Below are 13,154 nucleotides of genomic sequence, written 5' to 3' on the forward strand. Positions count from 1 at the left end.
CATCGCTATGGCGTAGTACTAGTGGACTACTTATCAAAGTGGGTTGAGGCAGAGTTTGTCCCCAACATCACCACAGCGACAGTAATTGAAGTCCTCACAGAAATTTTCCAAAGGGAAGGACTCCCCGACGAAGTGGTAACGGACAATGGGGTACAACTAGTCTCGAGGGACATGGAACAATTCCTGAGGAAGCATCACATACGCCAGAAGAAAGCAGCGTTGTACCATCCCCAAGCAAATGGACTGGTGGAGAGAGCCAACAGGTTTATAAAAGGTGCCATCCAGTTAGCAACTGCTTCCGGAATGGACCCGCTCAAGACCACAAAGGAGGCCATAGCGGCCCACAGACTTACTCCCAACGGGATCACTCAAATATCCCCGTTTCGAATGTTAAGAGGGAGAAGAGCAGCTTCGACGCTTATACCACCATGGCTGACTAAAGTAAGAGAAGATGAAGAAGTAGACATGACAGAGGTGGTGTGGAGAATGGAGAACAGCAAGACACGCATGAAAACGTGGAGCGACAGAAGGAGAAGAACTAAACAAGCGTTAGACGTTAAAGAGGGAGATTGGATCAAAATACGACTGCCGACAAAGGATCAAATCACGGGCTCTCGATACAGCAGACCTATAAAAGTGATCCACAGAGGAACCAACCACGTCCGCACCAAAGACGGGCGCACTTGGAACTTGGAAAGAGTAGCCCTGTTCCAGAAGAGACAAGAGAGAGCAAAGACCCCGGAGAGATCAGAAGCAGAAGGAAGAATGGACTGCGAGAGAGAAGAAGAACGTGAGCTGGAGAATGATGGCGAAGAAAATGAGGAAACAGAGATGGAACCGGAGGCACCTACAGCAGATCGAGAACCTGAACACCAGGATGCCCACAGCGAGAAAGAAGACCGACCAAGAAGAGAACACAGAAGACCGGTGAGATACAATGACTATGTATTGCAATGAACTGCCTTTGCATTATCAGGGGGAGGTGTGTAGAAATGTCGCGAGAGCCCTAACTCTCGCGAGATCTCGGCCCCGGCCACTAGGGCCACCCCCGCGCGCCTGGCGCGCATTTCGGGAGCAGCAGAGGACGCGGGAAGACGTCCTCTCCCAGCTCCTCCGAGAAGTCGGCCCCGGCCTGCACTAAGACATTACAGCCTCCCAGCTGCATCCATTTATCACCGAGGCAAGCTGCCCAAGAGGCCTTGCCAATCATATATGCATATGTATGTTGAATGATGTTGCATGCTGATTAAAGGACATCACTGTTACAAGAGGCCTCCTGTCATCCTTGCAAGTATTATACTACACTAGTCTTTTGTTTTCTGAAGTGGATACTTTCTAGACTTTTACATTTTTAAATTAAATGTGGAAACCACTATCTGAACTGTATAATGGGAATTTGGGCACAGGTGTTTTATTTTGTACATGAACTATCAACACTAACTCACCTATAAAAGCATCTGAAGAAAGGGCTAGTGATCTAGGTTGCGCCATTTAGAGAGATGTATTAACTGTTGAATGACATAAAACCATGCGGCAGTTGACACAATAAACCCGTCTAAGCAGGTCACATTCTGCTGCAACATCAGTTGTTTGCCTCCGGTTCGGAAGCAAAACTAGGTCATGACTTCATTTTTGAAAGCATTAGCCTTTTTTGTTTTGTTAGTTAGCTTCTAGCTCCATCTATTCTGTTAAAATAGGACACACACATTACCTACTTTATCTACAAGCAGCTAAATGTGAAAGAACAGCTTTTCTGTATGAGCACCAAGAAAACAATTATGTAGGGCTGCTTTACAATGGTTTCGTCTTAATGCATTGGATATAAACAGGCATTCAGAACAAAACAAGTTCAGATTTAGTTCATTTGGAGCTACACATAAAACTGAGGTAAGAAAACAACTCTTTGAATTACATTTCACATACAACATACCTGCAATACACAAAGTTCCCGATTCCGAAAGAACTGAAGCCCAGAAGGCCTGGCGCACTTTCTTGTGCCCATGTCTATGGCCCAGGTCCCCACCCTGATTCATAATAGGGATTTGCAAGAGCGTAGGCGAGGCTGATTGCTAGTTCCTTGGACCTGCAACCACACTCTCCATGCATACCTAAGTATTCTACCATGTTCTTGACACGTATGTATTGTATACATTGGCTCACAGATGTCCCGTGGTTCGGGGGCTGAGGTCAGTAAGTGCATTGGCATGGAGAAGTTTTAAAAGGCTCTTCAAGGCCAATTACATTTTCTTTTCATTCCCACTTCCATTTTGGAGTTGGCAATATGAAAGAAATAGAAACGCTTAGCGTTTCTATTTAAGGTAGATAAGACGTAGAAGTATAGGCGTCTAGGTATGGTTTCTGGCAGAGGAAATCAGGTGGTGGGGGCTGAGTGGAGCGACTGCAGCAGATGTAAGCAAGTTCCTCTTTCTTTCAATAACTGATGCACTGCAAACTGCTTCAATAGCTCACTCAGTGAGTTGCTGTTCTGTATTGTATGGGCGCACTACTCCACAGCAGACAAACTGAAAGCGCAGCTCTGTGCACATGAAGCTTCAAGTATTCTATTTGATGATCTGGTCCTAGAAGAGCCAACAGAGTGCCTTACAATAACATGGGCAATGCATTATCCCCAGTGTACAAAATCTTTTAAAAAGTTCCCCCCTCCAATAACTCCAACAGAAATGGATTAGAATCCTTTAGAATTGCACTGTCAGGGGAGGAAATCTGCAACCCAAATCTGACAGCTACCTAGGAATCGAAGGAAGGGAAACTAGATATCCTCTTTGATTGACAGCTGGTGAGTGATTCTCAGGTACCAAGACCAGCATCCTGCAAGAGATCTAGAGATGGGACACCAAATATCGACCCTTGCCTGAGTAAACTCATGATTAACTTTTATAAAAACAGGATCATTATGGGCTAGCTGGCCATAAACCCTTTCCCGCCCTAGACCAATCTTTCTCACAACTTTTAGTGGGGGAAGAAGCAATTCCTGATGGGATCGCCCTCCCCAGTACACACAGCCAAATCCCTAGTAGTTTAGAGCGAAACTACAAAGGAAATATGTAATACCAAGACTCCACCAGACCCCGAATAAAAGTCTTCCAGGATTGCACAATTACTGTGAATAATCTTATGAGAAGGAACCATATGGACCAGGAGATCACATAGTTTCACCCGGTAAATGTTTTAAAAAAAAAGGAGATATGATTGACCCACACTGCTACCCCATCCTTAATTGACGTCTCCAATGAGATCTTCGCTGGTTGTCTACAGGGTTGTCTGGAGGAATGGGCTATGGAGAATTCTGTTCTCCCAGATGCACAGGCTAGCTTTTGTAAAGGCGTCTCTACTATCGATCAGTGCTTTCTTCTGAATACGATAGTGGAGAAATACACAAAAACGAGGAAGAATCACCTGTATACCACTTTCCTGGATAACTGAAAGGCATTTGACTCCAGAAGCTGATTGCTATTGTAGGATAAGTAAGAGAATTGGGGTACTCCCCAGCTCCTAAAACTTATTAAAATACTTTATGTGGACACTTCAGTAATGGTTAGGTGCGATAGGAACTGTAGGTACTTGAGAGACTCCAGTACTAACAGCGGGGTCAAGCACAGTGGTCACCTTACCCCGCTTTTATTCTCTTTATTTCTCTGTGATTTTACTATGCATAATGACACACAAGGCTTGATACCACCTTTATTAGAGAGGGTGGAATTGAGTACCCTGTTGTATGCTAGTTTGGGATTTGACACCTGGAGGGTTACAATGCAGCTCAGCATATGCCCAGGAACTATTTTTAGGTGCATGGACTTAAACTGAACCTCTGACAACAAACATTTTGGTTTTCGGAAAGGGAAAGAAGGTCTTCAAATGGGCTCTCAATAATTCGCCAATAGAAATGGTAAATGAATATAGATAGTGGCACTTGGAGAAGCCATGTAAAAACAGCGCCACTGCAGGCAATGTTGGGCATTAGAGGGCTTGCACATTTTTATCATTAATTTGGAGGGAAACGTCTAGACAAATGCCTTCATGTGCTGCACTCGAAGATCAACATGGATGTCCTTTATGCTGCAGATATATGGGGTGCATCCCCCTGTGGGTGCTTGGAAAGCTTCCAAAATTCAGTGCTACGTAGAATGTTGGGTCTGAACCCTAGTGCATCTTGACATGCTCTTTGGCATGTTCTGGGACTCATTAATATCACTCTTTTAGTTGAGCAGTGGTTTCTAGATTTTTGTTGTTGTTGAGGATCCAACTTATCACGCCAAGGAACCCAAATCTTGCAACTGCCCTGAAGGATGTATGCTGCCCTCCAAGAAAATATGACTCTAGCTGGTACAATAGTGGGATACATTTAATGAAACCCTCGAGGCTGAGTGATGTGGCAGGATTGGGATCCCTCACGAACTCGCAGCTCAATTCTCCTCTTAAAAAAATGGTAATTGAGCTCGAATTGGGTGCATTTCAGGATAGAATCGCCAACATGCTCTCTCTGATATGTTAATCCCCTAAACCTTTCGAGCTTGATATGGCACCCTCGATTTAAGTTTAAATCGCCTGAGTGCTGCAGATATCTGTTAATGGCCAGACTAAACAACCACTCAGAGCTAGGGCACCATGTTTGGGGTTAGGGAAGACCTGTCCTTGTGGTTTTGAATGTGTTGAATATTTAACACATTTTTTTTACAATTTGTAAGTTTTTAACTAACTTAAGGAAACAGTGGCTAAGGGCTCACTTTATCATAGATAAAATAAGGACATGCGCAGGGGCTATGGAGCTTTTTATGTATAACAATAAGGTACATTTTTATCTGATGCTTCAAATTTGATCAATGACGCTTTTAAAGAAATAATTAGAATAAGGAATGCTGTAATATAGTACTCAATTTATTCATTTTTTAGACTTGCGTGCCTTATGTTTGCTAATGTTATATATTCTATTCTTGGCATGCACTGTCATTTCAATATGTTTTGTATTATTGTGGTTGTATTGTATGTGTATGGATTATGTTTTCCGAATAAACATATTTTCCTTCTTTTCTTTTTCAAAATGTGAAAAAAAAACTAAAATTCTTCTCAGTATAAATGCAAGCCCACCATAAAAAATGCTAATATTCACAACAGTTTAGAAGAGTTTTAGGGGGTGGTCTAGATTACCAATAGTTGCACCACAATGGTTGACACCATCATCCTAATTCTATATAACTATTTTTTGAAGAAAAGAATATGTAAAATAGGAGGCAAGAAAGCCCTCAACACCCACCCATCCTTGCAGACAACACACATGGATCTTAATGTTTTCTAAACTTGCATTTTGTTCAAACCTTTATTTTAGATTTTTAGCAATAACCAAACAAATCATATCTAAGCACCACATGGTACCTAATCCCTCCCACCATCCTCCCCGAGACTTGAAAGGAAAGTTTCTCGTCAGCAATGCAGTCACACTTCAATCTGTTGTTAGCATTCGAAAAGAGGTCTGGAAACAAAGAGGAAAAATCAGAAATATCCCACAAAGTTTTAGTCCATTGATGATAGCAAATGGTCAATGTAAGGTCCCCATATTTCCAAAGGTCGTGCATGCAGGGGTAGAGTTCTGATGAAAGGTGTCTCCATATCGTGGCAATACGCCACATCTTGGAGCCACAGCTGTATCGTGGGTGGGTGACCTTTTCCCAGGTTATGGCTCTCTGTCTACATGCAATTACCAGCAGTAACCCAGCCAGTCTCACTACTGGGGACCGCAGATTCTGAGTGTATCCCAGCATTGCTACTCTTGGACTATGTTCTAGTTGTTCTCCTACAATTAATGAGACCTTGTCTAACACTTCTGTCCAGAATCCACCAATTGTCGGGCACTCCCAGGCCAGATGAAGAAAGCCTGCTGGGGATTCGCCACATCTCCCACATGCTGTTGATATGGCCGGATGTTGTCTGTGAAGTATGGCTGGTGTATGGTACACTTGGTGAACAAAATTAAAGTGAATTAGTTTATACCTGGAATTAAGGGAAACCCTCTGTGTCTGCCCCAGTATGTATGCCCAATCTTCCTCCGCAATCGGACACCCGAGTGTCACCTCCCACCTTTCCTTTGGGGCCTATTTACGGTGTTCGTTAGTAGATCTTTATAGATATTAGATATCAGCCTGCCTTCACCTTGCTTTTGAATAACCCCGTGTAGGAGTTGCTATGTGGGTGGTTGTGCCGGAAATGAAGGGAAGAGTGATTTAAGTGCATGTTGGAGTCGGAAATATATGAACACGTCGAGGGCTGAGTCTGCACCCTGTTGCCGTACTTGTTGAATCGTTAGAAACCTTCCCTCTATAAGCAGATCACCTAGAGTTACTATCTTCAATTTATCTGTCCACTGCAAATATACTCTCTCAGTTGTGAGTGGCACCCCCGGGATAAATCTTGCCGGAAGAAGGGATGAGTATCTATCTGTGACATTACTTTTCTCTGCAATTCGTTTCCACATCCCATACGTGATCAGAACTACATTTAGTGTCCTGGACGGTATTCGGAGTTCACCAATGATTGCTGCCCGCAGGTGATTGGGGGTTATCAGGACCTGTTCAAATTGGACATGGGGACGAATGAAGCGGGTGGCATACCAGTATCCTAGGAATTGTGCCTGTGCGGCCCAGTAGTAGCGTTCTAGGTCAGGGAGTGACAGTCCTCCCTTTGTTATTGGTTGAACAAGGATCGCGTGGGCCACTCTGGCTGGTTTACCTGCCCATATTAGCTCTAGGATTAGGCTGCGTAAGCACCGGAAGACGCTTCCCGACAGTAGTATCGGGATGTGGACAAAAAAATACAAAAGTTTGGGCAGTATAACCATTTTCACTATGGGAACCCGACCCCACAGTGTGAGTGGAAGGTGTCTCCACCTTGATATTTTGTCGCATAGTGTTTCTATCATCCTTCCGTAGTTGTCTCGGAAAAGTTCTTCACGATTCCTTGACAGCATCACTTCCAAGTCCCGGACTTCTGTGGACTCCCATAGGAACTCAAATTGGTCTCCAACTTCTACAGTTCCTGCTGGCAAAGGGAATACCACTGATTTATTATGATTGATTTTTGGCCCCGAGAAGACCTAAAACATGAGTACCTCTCTCATCACTGGGTTCAGGTTCGTCGTCGGGTCGCTAATGAAGAGGGCCGCATCATCAGCGTATAATGACCAAATTAGTTTATGAGGTCCCAAAGTAAGTCCTCTTTCTATTTGTCTATCTCTGAGGCCCGCGGTGGGTGGTTCCATTGCGAGGGAGAACAGCAGGGCAGACAAAGGGCAGTCCTGTCTGGTCCCTCTTTTTAGTTCGATGTGTGCAGACTGCGTTTTCGGTAGTACGATTCTAGCTACTGGGTTCTTGTAAAGGAGTGAGATTAATTTCAAGAAGTATCCCCCGAGGCCCAGTTTCCGGAGTACTGCAAAAAGGTATGGCCATTCGACCAAGTGAAACGTTTTTTCTGCGTTCAAAAGGGCAGCCACTGCCTGTGTTGAGGGGTCTAGAGCCCCCATGATGCCAAAGAGCCATCGGATATAGAATGTTGTATTCTGTCCAGGTATGAATCCTGTCTGGTCAGCTAGTACCAGTCCCGGCATCAATGGAAGGATTAGTTCGAATCTTGGCGAAAACTTTATTATCGACATTTATCAATGAAGCCGGCCTGTAAGAGGTGCACTCCTCAGGGGGTTTCCCAGGCTTGGGAAGTAAAATGACGTTAGCTTTGCGTAATGTATGGGGTAGACTCTCTTTCTTTAGTGCTTCCTCATATACTGATAGTAGAATCGGGGTCAGGGCAAATGCTTTGTAAAATTCCCTGGTTAGTCAGTTGGGGCCCGGTGATTTGGGCCTCTGCAATTCATCTCACCATCTACCCAGTACAACTCTGTTTACTCTAGGTAATCTGGTAGGGCTATGCGGTCCTTTAGGGACTTGGAGCTATAGAGTTCTTGGGAAAAAGTGTGAAACACTTTAACAATTTCCCATTCCGTGTGAACAAAATTCCCCTGGGGGTCTCGGATACATTCTGCGTGTGGGGGGTGTCAGTCAGTGGCTAACAGCCTCGCCAAAAGAGCCCCTGGTTTCGGGCCCTCGCCATATTGCCGAATTTGATGGCATTGTGACAGGAACCAGGCTTCATGTTCAGCGTTTGCCCTGAATTTATGTAATTCTTCTCTGAGCAGGGCTAAGGTTTGTGGTTCCTGGTGTTCAGTGTATGCCCTCTCCAGTTCTTTGAGCCGGGTCTCGTTTTCTGCGAGCTCCCTTCTAATAATTTCAGGATCCCATTTTCTTTGGCCATGCAAATCCTGCAGGTGTAGCATTTTAGAGTTTCCCAAAGGGTTCCGCTCGATGAAACTGATTCTTGGTTATTTCTGAGAAATAACTTTATCTCGGTTAGCGGTTCTTGGGCATTCACTAAATCTTGGAGTGCTCCTACTTTGAATCTCCAACTATATCCCCCTCTTTCGCTAGCTGTGGGTATACACTCTAGGGTGACTGGGGAGTGATCTGAGAGTGTTCCCTGGAAAATGTAACTGTTGCCCCAATAGAATCCTCCCTCGCGGGACACCAGTATGTAGTCTAAACTGGAGCTGGTGCCATGAACCCAGGAGTGATAGGTGAATTCTCGATGATTCCATGTGACTGTGTCTCCATGCATCAGTTAAGTTGTAGGCTCTACAGATTTCTTGTATTTGAAGGCTCGCCTTCGTGAGTGAGCTCATGGTCGTTTGAGATCTGTCCCATTTGTCTAGAGTAGTGGTTAGGTCTCTGCCCCAGATGATTGTGGCTGTGTTAAACTCTGTTTAATGTGTCATCACCCATTCGAAGGCGTTGGTGCTATCTACATTCGGTCAGTATGTGTTTACTAAGACGGCCAGTCTTCCTTCAAGTACCCCATGTACCAGTAATGCTCTATACTCTTCATCTCTTGTTACTGACAGCAGACAAAACTTCAGTCTACTACTTATTAGTATTGCCACCCCCCTGGCATAGGATGAGAAAGAGGAATAGTTTCTGTGGCAGCCCCGGCCAGTGGCCCATCTTCCTTCGGATGAGGGGAGACAGTGGGTTTCTTGTATTAAGGCAATGTCGACATTATGTCTTGTAAGGTATTGAGATATTCTCTGAGTTTTAGTTGGGTTGTGCCCTCCTCTAATGTTCCATGTTGCTACTTTGAATCTCTCTGGCACGCAATATGTCTATACAGAATGTGTTCAACTTTCTTATTTACTATTCTATTTGTGTATGCATGCTTTATCCATCTTTTGGCATCTAACAGTGGAGATTGTTGGCGGGGACCAGGCTATCGACTGGCGTATCGACTTGTATAATTCCCTTTCCCAACTCGATGCAATATGCTCATGCCAACTTGCTGTGAAGCTTCCCCTCTTTCCCTCCCACATGGGTAACCCCCAATCCCCCCTTAACTCGATAACTTTTAAACAGTGCTGAGCTTGGGCGCTAGTGCCCTGCCAAGTCCGGTGGCTCACTTCCAGAGTTATATGTAGTTACGTCTAGGGGTGTGGCCCAAATGTTCGCAGTGTTATATATTTGAGATGAAGTATCCCATGTTTGAGTGTCACTTTATCAGCTTTGTTGTGTGAGGTGTACAGTTTGTCCCTTAGTTCGTCACGTACCAGGAGATCTCAGGTCGGGTCTCTGAGGTCTTGGTCTTCCCTTGCTGGTCTCGAATTGTTGTTAAAAGATTGGCAGCCAATCTCTTCTAAGAAGCTGCTTCGGGTGAGTTGAAGAACTGTGTCTTCCCGGCATGTTGAACATGCATGTTGGAAGAGCATAGAGTACTGTATTTGACTGTCACGCAGGTGTCTTTTCACTACTGCGAAGGACCTGCACGATGCTTGGACTGCAGATGAAAAGTCCAGGTATATTTGGATTTTGTCTCCGTCATAGTGCAGCTCTCCCTTCTCCCTGGCCAGTTGCAGAATTGTATCAAGGTCTCTGTAGTTGAGCAGCTGTGCAATGATGGGGCGCAGGGCTGCTCATGGGACTGGGCGAGTGGTGGGTACCGGTGGGCCCTTTCGACTACAAAGAGATGGCATAGAGAGGGTTCTCCAAACTGCTCTTTACACATGGCTTCTACAAATTCTTCCACCTTCTGTGGGATTTGTCTCTCTCTCTCACCCCGACCAGGCAGATATTATTGCGGTGTGTTCTTCCTTCTAGGTCCTCATTCTTTGCTGTCACTGCTTTTACTTGGACTTCCAATGTGGACACTTTGGCTATTAATGCAGTGCTTCCATCTTCCAGGTCTGACACCCTCTGTTCAGTGGAGTCCAATCTATCACTGTGTTTATCTAGTCGGTGCTGTAGCAGATCTACTTTTGAGGATAGAGAGTCAAGTTTAAAGTCCAGATTTCCGATGCCTGCTTTGAGTTCCAACAGAATGTCACGAATGTCAGTGTTCGGAGTCTGGGCAATGCTTCTGTCCTGTTCCACCATTGCTTCTGGGGGTCCTGACTGTGATTGTGGCCCTGGAGTCTTGACAGAGGATCCGCACTTGAAGCTCAGTTTCCTTTGTGACTTGTCTGACTTTCCCATGTTCAATGTCTGTTGCTAACAAGGTTTGAGTAGACTTCTTGGAAGGTATTATGACAGGATTGAGAGTGTAACTGTATGGATGGAGTTGTTGAACTAGGAGGTGGCTGCACCAAGAGGTCCTGGCAAATGACTGGTCGGAAACTGTGCTGATTGCCGCTTTGCAGGTCAGATTTGTATCACTTTCCTCCATTAGCTGCGCCAGTTGTGGGGTCCTCACTATCACTAGTGACGCTCTTTTCAATTCTGTTAGTTAGTATCCCTTACCCACCTTTCACTCGGGTGACCATATAAGGTGGCTCTTCGTCGCTTAGTTTTAAATTGTTGGAATGTTACTGCTGTGTTTATGTTTCTTTGCCCATATCGCTTGATTTAACCAGGCCAGGTGTTGAGTGCAGATCTCATGGAGAGCTATTTGTCCGGGGATGATGTTTTGCTGCCTCTACGAGTTATTTGATTGCAGTGCTTCCCGGCAGTACCTGAGCCTCTCTTTCTAGTTTGTTTCACTCTGGACGTACGAGGCGTCAGGTAGGTGAGTATGTGCTGGTCAGGAGAGGGTCATTCGATCGCAGCAGTCAAGTGGTTAATCAGCTGAGTATAATGCTCAAATTTACTTGCTGTGGGGGTGGCATTTCAGTTCCCCATCTATTTAGGTGGTCGGGTTGAATTTGCGGATAAATGTTGCCTCTTAGCATGCCCCCTTGTTGCTGTGCTACTAGCTGTGACTGCTGCCGTATGGTTTAGTGGTGTTTGGCAGTACCTGATTCCCAGTTGCTCTGTGCGTGCATTCGTTACAGTGGCTTAGCCCGCAGAGTTGCACTGTTAGGATGCCAGGCAACAACGGGCAAACAGACTGACTCACCTTCACTTCAGAGCTGGATTCCCCTGAGGGACCTTAGTGTGGGCTCCCAACTGCCTCTAATTTCAGGTCTATTTCCAATGTGGTCTCTGCAGCCAGATGGGTGTTTCTAGTGTCTTCTGCTGTTAGGAGAGTGCAGCGGGTGTCTGGATACTTGGATTACGGCGGGGCTTGCCCAGTACTGGGCTGAACCTCAGCCGGGCGTCTCGCTATTTACGGTTGTTTCAGGGCTGTTGTTGCTCCGCGGGGCACAGCACCTCCAGCCCTGCGGTCTGCACTGGGGGAGAAGGACAAAAAAGGGGAGCTCACCTCTCCTGTCATTCAGCGACAGCGTCCGGTGGGCCGATGAATTTAAAGCTCTCCTAGCCGTTGATTGGGCTTGGTGGGTGCCCCAAGTTGCACACTGTGTGTGTGGCCCCAAGTCCAGGTCGGCTGTGCTTCTGCTCCGATGGATCTATTTGTTGCAGTATCTTCATGGACCCAGAGTGGGCTCCTCACTGCCTCCGCTCTGGGTGGGTTTGCGCTCAGGACCTGGATGAGTCTGATCTTCTGGGGACTCATTGATGTGGGGGCGTCAATTCTCCTTTGTTTCTCGGGTGGGCGCTATGATTGGCATCAGATGACTGTTGTGTTTGTATTACTCGCTCACCAGTTCAAAGCAGGTTGACTGTTCCCGACTGTCGGCTGACTAGAATGTCCTGCGGGGGTCTTGGTCAGCTCTGGTGCTGGTTTGTCTGTGTGTCTGCTCTTCCCCTTCTTGCGCAGTCACAGCACCTCGGGGCCTACACCGGCAATGGCTCTTGCAACATTTACAGTCGCAGCATCTTGGCTGCACCACTCACAGACAGCCCCAGCGTCGCTGCGCTCTGTGGGGCGAATCTCCCCGTGTCTCTCTTTCTCAGTCACCTGCCAGGTTCGGGGTGACCATCGGGTTTCACCAGCGGATTCCCTGCGCCACTGCTGTCCTCAGGTCTGCCATTGGTTCTTCCCCAGAGCTGAGACTGCTTTCCCGCTCCGACACCGCTGCTGTGCTCCTTCTGCCAGGGTGTCTCTCACACCAACTCACACACCGCATGGGATCAGGGGAGCTTTGGGAAGCTTTTACTGTGCTGTCTTTGGCCCTCATTAGGACTCTGGCGCTAAGTGTTTAACGGCGCCGTAAAAGGCTGCGGTGCCCTTAAACACTTAGCGCCTTACTACGAGGTCCCTTTGCAGGACCCGACCTGAACGGCTGGTCTAGACCAGCCGTTAAAGTAGGACCTGCAAAGGGACCTTGGTGCTAAGTACAGTACCGCAATTTGCGGTACCGTACTTAGCGCCTTCCCCAGTCCCATTGAGCCCTATGGGGCAAAAATGGGAATGGGGAAGTGCCAATGTTCAATGGGGAATTACCGCCCCGCCAACCTTGGAATGGGGTGGTAATTCCCCATTGAACATTGGCAGACTCGTTACGATAGCTAATAGCGCCATGGTTTAGCGCCAGTATCGTAATGAGGGCCTTTGTCACCTTAGACAAAACATTTTCAGGATATTTGGGAGCCTCGTAGCACAGTAGAGCTGCCATCTTGGTTGGGCTCTCTAGCGCCTTCCCTGGCTTGTATTTATTAAGGCAGTTCCCAAGACCTTTGCTTATACAGCTCTCTGGTAGAGCAAAAGCCCAGCCTTAAACATTAACCAATCCATTAGCTTAGCCAAACAGAAACGGATGTGTGCATTTAGAA

This window comes from Ambystoma mexicanum, chromosome 7p (assembly GCF_040938575.1).
Source record: "Ambystoma mexicanum isolate Mex_15411 chromosome 7p, UKY_AmexF1_1, whole genome shotgun sequence".
NCBI classification, from domain to species: Eukaryota; Metazoa; Chordata; class Amphibia; order Caudata; family Ambystomatidae; genus Ambystoma; species Ambystoma mexicanum.